The sequence below is a fragment of the Lolium rigidum genome, chromosome 6 (assembly GCF_022539505.1).
Source record: "Lolium rigidum isolate FL_2022 chromosome 6, APGP_CSIRO_Lrig_0.1, whole genome shotgun sequence".
NCBI lineage: Eukaryota > Viridiplantae > Streptophyta > Magnoliopsida > Poales > Poaceae > Lolium > Lolium rigidum.
In genome coordinates this window covers 259,323,905-259,330,473 of record NC_061513.1, presented here as the reverse complement: position 1 = coordinate 259,330,473, position 6,569 = coordinate 259,323,905, and the positions used below count along the sequence as shown (strand labels likewise).

The window sequence follows — 6,569 nt, the reverse complement described above, 5'->3', positions numbered from 1 at the left end:
GTGTAGCTGAGAAAGACATGCATCTTCTAGCCCAAAGAAAGTGAACAAGCTTGTAAGAGCATCTGTGCGGAGGAAATCAGGATGCAATCTACAATCTCTCTTGGCATGTCTTGGATTTCCTGCAAGCAATCATTCCAGAGCCAACTACGAAGATACCTGGTCTTCCACTCTGTTCACTGGAGGAAAGACAAGAAAGTAAACAATTCTTCAAAGGAATTGGCTCGCTCCTTCGCTCGCTGGGTAAGCGTAGAATGCACACCAGTCTGGTATCAAAGCGTATCTACTTGAGAAGGAGACTACTTGAACAGATGAAATGGAAGGAAGAAATGAAAGTTCGATCTACCAACGTAGAGTCCGCCCCTCCCAGGAAGAATCAATTTGCTACTTTGGCTCATCAGTTGGTAAGTCTGTCTATGAAGTTCAGTGCCTAGAAAAGAGAAAAAAAGACCAAAACAAGCTTTTTCAAGCTCTACAAGTCCTATATATAGTGTTCCACTAGATAGCCGTGTTAAACTTTAGTGGAACACCCAGTGCCTTGAAAATTTGCTTGTACAATGTACTTGTAAAGATTCGGTCGCGGTCAGACACAATTTCTTGGGGAGGACCATGAAGTTTCACAATGTTATCCATGAAGATTGTCACAATCTGCTCCACTGAATATGGATGTGCAAGAGCAATGAAATGTGAGTATTTTGTGAGACGATCCACTACGACCAGAATTACCTCTTTGCCATTGGACTTGGGGAGTGCCTCTATGAAATCCAAGCTGTTACTTCCATCGGCCTGGCTCGTCGCGCCCGCCCGCCCGCCCAGCGGCGACTAGGACTGACCACTCATCACCACGCTTGCCGCTACCGCAGCCTCAAGTGATTGATGGCTGCCTTGCGTGACACCGTCGCCCGTTTCCTGACTCTCGGCGAGATGAGCTGACCGACAGCTTCGCTCCAGTCCAGTGAGAGGATTTCCTTCGGATTACTCTCCATTCTCTTGTTCACTGGTAGATGCTCAGTTCACAACAAATTTGTTCAAGACAACCATGTTTGCGTGCTCTAGCTAGGTACGTGGTACGTGCAAACTAATGACAGTGTAAGTGTGAAAGCCCTTTTAGTCTTTTATTATTGCTAGAGTACGGGTTTTGCTTTTTTTTTTCTTCTTCCCTACAACACGTTTGGGTCTAGATGGTCACAACCCGCCTGACCGTGGGCAGCCTGGCCCGAAAACCCCGAGCCTGGCCCTGAAAATGTTGGCTTGACAGCCGGATCGGACCTGGGTAGTCCGAAAACTGTGTTTGCACAGCGGCACGGCACGGCGGGCTTGTGGGTATTTGACCGGGTCAGACTTGGGCTTGATTTTCAGCGTCGGACTTTTCTTGGCCCGGCACATGGCCAGGTAACGGACATGCGCAAATTTTTTCGAACTTTCTTTTGCGAGTATAAATATAATTTACATAGGAATAAAAAAGAATAATACATTAAAAAAAGGATAATCTCCTAACTAATTAGGGTTTCCACCATGGTCTCCTACTCGTCTTCCGATTCAAGGTCGATGAAAACAATCAGCTCCCATGGCTAGGGCCTGGACGGTGCCAGAGGAGGTCCATCGGCCGGCGCTGGTGTAGTAGCGAGTGGAGGCGCCACTAGTGCTGGTTCGGGTGGAGGCAGAGGTGCTAGGTTGTGTCTGCGGGGCGCAATTCCATCGCAAATTTAAGCCACGAAAGAATCATCGCGGACAAACATGTCTGTTTACGTCGACCCGCTAGGCCAGGGTTTAGTGTCTGCATGGACACAAACAGACCGTTTGCATCGAGCCACTAGAGATGCCCCTAGCGGAGTGTAATAATGAGAGTGCACTTTTGGGCCGTGAGCACATATGCACACTACAATGAAAAGGGATTAAAAAAAATTCTTGGAAACAAACATGTCTGCACGTTCTAAGAGCATCTCTAGCAGTGACTGAAAAACGGACCGAAACCGAAAAATTCCAGCGAGAATAAGTTCAGGTTGAAAGAGGCCCATAACGGTCTGAACTCGAGGCCTGGCCCGTAAAAATGAGTTCGGGGGCCCGAGAAATTGGACGATCGCCCCGTATTTATACAGGGCGCGATGCCGAGTTGGGTTCCACAACCCTACTCCCCCGCCACCCCTGCCGACGCTCCGCCGCGTCGCCGCTCCACCTCCGACGACGAATTAGTTCGTCGTCGTCGGCTTCTCCGCTCAGCCGCCACCACCCTCCCACCGCAATGGGGCGCTTAAGACGCGTCGGTAGGGGAGGGGCCGAATCGGTGGCGGAAAGTCGCCATCGCGTCTGCCGGGTGTCCGATCGGAGGCGGACCACGCGAGGCGGTCGCGCTCCGACAGAGCTTGGAAGCGGGCGGCCCACAAGTGGCCGCGTAGGTTCGCGCGTAGGCCTACATGCTCGGAGACGGGCGAGGGGGAAGCCGAGGCGCCACCAGCCGACGCTTGCAACCCGCCGCTGCCGGCTCTTCCGCCGGGCGGCGACGGCGATGGCAACAACGACGATGAGGAAGACGTGCCGCCTCTTACCTGCGGGAGCTCGTCGGAAGCGGTGTCGGTCGAGGTGGCCGTGCTCGTCCTCGCCTAGGCGCCTCCGGCGAGCCAAAAAACCCTCCTCCGTCGCTAGCAAAGCCCCGGTGACAATCCCAAGGCTAATTTCTTAGTTTTTAGGGTCAAGTTAGCGCGGCGTATTAGATTTAATTAAGTGTTTTGGTTGATATTGTAAATTATGTTCCAATGTAGTTCAATCGGAGCAAGAATTCCTTTAATTTCGCAAGGATCATCGCAACAAAATTTCACGCGAATTTTGATTTCCGTTTTTCAGTTCGCGTTTTCGGTTTCTATTCTGCGCGGTTACTAAAAACGTTGAAACAAAAAAAATCGGGAGACCGAACTACATTTTTTCGCTTCCACTTTATAGGGGCTCTGCTAGAGATGCTCTAAGTAAGTGCAAACTCATGACATTACTTTTCTTATGTAATCGAGCACCTTATTTTGTTTCTTTATGCACACACCATCGAAAATGTCATTTCATAGTGAAGTTTTGCACGTAAGTATTAAATCATACATATCCGCTAACAAAAAATGTGAATAAAGATAACCCAAGTCACTTATTTTTGGACAAAGGCGTCCTTTTCTTTAGTATTTTTTAGAATTTCCCGATGATTATAGTATTGTCTCAATAAGTAGACGAGGAAGCCTGAGTTATTTTTTTCTTCTACTGAACTGATATGAACTCTAAAAAATCCCAATAAATTGATACTTAGCAAAATCATTCTTTTAATAAATGAACTCTAGTAAGACATCTTACATAGTAAAACACTTCATGAAATATATACGACTTGAATCATTGTAGATAAGTCGCTCAAAAGTACTTCTAGAAAATCTGAAAATGTGCTATCCAAATGATTGAGAACAAAAGAACAACTCACTATACACTAGGGAACAACACACCCTTCCTCATGAGTCAGCCAGCTCATCTAGCTGTTGCAACGAATTCTCTAGCTCCTTATTAATAGTACTACAGAAACTGCTGTCGTTCTATGCACCTACTACTCTGAATACACAACTTGAAGACCCACACCTACAGCAACGTAAAGTGTTCACTTTGCGGTATAAATACACGATTGCACATCACGTTAGGCGCGTCCACGGGATACCACGGTTGTTTTACCATCCACCTTGAGGTTGTCTTTATATTTCTTCTTAATAACTCATCCGGCGCGTCTGCATATATACAGTGACCAGTTAGCCGGAATTGTTCCCACTACCGTTGTTTATTGTAGTCATAAGCTATCCTGAGAAGCATGCCACCCTAGATAACGGACACTTCAATTAAGTCGATTCTACACACTTTTGTTCTGTGAAATTATCTTTCGAGGACATACAAAACATGCCACACACACACACACACACACACAATATCACGGATATGTCGGATTGGGGGGAATTAGGAAAAGATCAGCTCCTATCTGCGAGGAGTCTTGCGCGCCATCTACTCTGCACCATCCTTTGATAATGCTGCAACGCACGGTCAGGGTCGTGCTCAGGAGTGGTATTCTGGTCTGACGCATTGCTTTGGCTTACTATTGTACACCGAGGCTCAGAATGTCAGTAATCGATTGGCTGGATACCATATTGACTTGGTATCATGTTCATATGAGTAGTTATATTTTCTCTCGCAAGTTTTCCCAAATCTAGGCTAGCTAATTTCTCAGTACAAACGGGAGATGTTGTATGAGGATGATTTCCATAGGCCTAAGCAATTGTCCAAAAGGATGGTGTCCAGTTTTCATAGAATGAGCCACGGGCTAGCTTTTAATATACACTACCCTTTTTTTATCATAACATCTAATTTAGCTACCGGTAAAATAATGTGAACTTTGTGAACCGGAAGATCCACAACACTCCGCCAAGGCTCCTTACCATCAAAAGGAACAAGAAAAATACACCCGAGAAAAATGTCTTTGTGGAACTAATTCTCGAAAACGAAAGAAACAAATATTTGTGAATAAAAGAATTACAAGTTTTACGGTGGTTGGCATTTTTAATAACCGTCTATCCACCTCGATCTAACGGTGTTAAATAGACGGAACCAAAGTGACGGAACCAAAAATATGGGACCGGAACCAAAATTTGTGGGACCGGAACCTCAAATATATTTTGTGAATATTATAAAAGATGAACGTCCTTTTAAGTGGCCAAGGCAACCGATGAAACTACACTAATTTTAAAGCAACAAATAATTGAGCATTTGTGCACAGATCTTAAAGCTACCATCAATCTCTCATAAACGAAATATATGTAGATATCACCGTCGCTCTCATCCTCTCAATCTCTCAACCATTCTCTCCCGGCGATCCCCTCAACGGAGGGAAGCGGCAGAGGCGGCAACGTTCTTTATCAACCTGGATCAACACGGCCGGGCCGGCGAGGGGAGGAGCGGCGGCGGCGTTCTTTATCAACCTGGATCAACACGGCCGGGCCGGCGAGGGGAGGAGCGGCGGCGGCGAGGAGAGGAGCGGCGGCGGCGTTGAGTGGCTGTCCCCCGTCGGAGCTAGGCGAGAAAGGAGCGGGCGGCGGCGCCGCAACTTCACATCCCGGTAAGGTTGTCCTTCTCCTATAGATGCATTTGTTCTTGATGTCATTGGGGAAATAGAAATATGTTTGTGCGGTATGGTCCTTGCCAGGTGCCTGACTATAGAATATGAACATAGCATAGTCAATGCATGCATGCCCATTATTATTTTTGGTCTAAGATTTTCGTTTCGTTCTGGGAGATACAAGCTCATGAAACTGTAGAGTTATGGACAATAAATTGTTCTCACGTTTCAGGCGAAGACACTGCGTCCTTTGGTTGGATGTAAGATTCACTTCATACTTTGTCTTGAACTTCAATTACTGAAGCTTTGTGCCATTTTCTTGTTTGGCAGTGGTGGCCATTTGTTTGATTACTCAAGTGCATTTGGGGATCACAGTTTTGCATGTCACAATGTTTAATCCTCCGCAGTTGATCTACCGACCTGACATAGAAGTAATTCTTGGGGTTCATTATTTTTTTCTTTAATGTATTGGATTTGTAAGTAGCAAGATGAACAATGCTCCTGACTGGGTAATATAAAACAAGATACCAGTCGAAGGCAGCTAATCGACCTTTGAGGGGGGGCTTTTTCTTGTTTAGTACATTGCTTCCGAGGCGGTAGTGGTGATTTGTTGGCGAAGAAGAGTGCGTCGTCGTCACAAAACACCTGTTGGGTGAATGGCGCTTGCCGGCGGCGTGAATTGGGGTGATAGGCACACCGCAGTCGAGTAGTGTTTTTACCTGCATCATTTTTATGTTGATCTTAATACTATCTATGCTTTTTGCCAGGATCCGTCCGAACCACATGAAGATTCGTGGAGTGTTGTTGCCCCTTCAGGCTACCTGATGTTGGGCCGAGAGCCTTGGACGAAGATAGGTCATCGCCATGAACGAGTCAACATGTGTGTTTGCTAGAGTGGACGAACCGTGTTCTTAGTGACATCTACTTCACTTTTTTACGTATCAAAAGGATCGAACGATTAAAAGCCTTTTATCTATGTTGATAAATTTATTCTCTTATAAATTTTCATGTTTTTTCCAATTCGGTACATTTGTAACAAACCATGGTGTTCAAAATATTTGTACCTCGTGATGTGTCTGCAGAAGATGCGAGTTGATAGGCATATTCGTATGCCTAAGCTCCACATCCTAAAACACACCTGCTCCAGATTTTGTTGGGAGCCTACAACCTAAACTTGTCACAAACTCAGCATGCCAGCATTGAACTGCCAATGGGTGGGGACTTTCCGCAGTATTTATCCAACACAAAATGATTGTGCAAGAATGCCACCATTGCTAAGACGCCAATAGACATAATAAGAAATGTTGTCTTCTTCAATCAAGGATAGGAGCTTGGAAACACTGGGTACGAATCTGGTGAAGGCATGGCAGGGCTCTCGCCGTTGAAGTATATGCGTCTTGGTAATGCCTAGCCCTTCACTTGCCCTTCCCGAAAGTGAAGGTCGACAGGTCCT

General features: G+C 46.1%; 1 long non-coding RNA gene across 1 annotated transcript; it reads left to right on the top strand.

Moving 5' to 3' along the window:
• The first annotated feature begins 5,020 nt into the window (after positions 1-5,020).
• LOC124667251 lies at positions 5,021-6,187 on the top strand. The gene is made up of 2 exons (XR_006991203.1): positions 5,021-5,116; positions 5,884-6,187. It is a non-coding gene; the product is annotated as an uncharacterized LOC124667251 (long non-coding RNA).
• Positions 6,188-6,569: the final 382 nt, after the last annotated feature.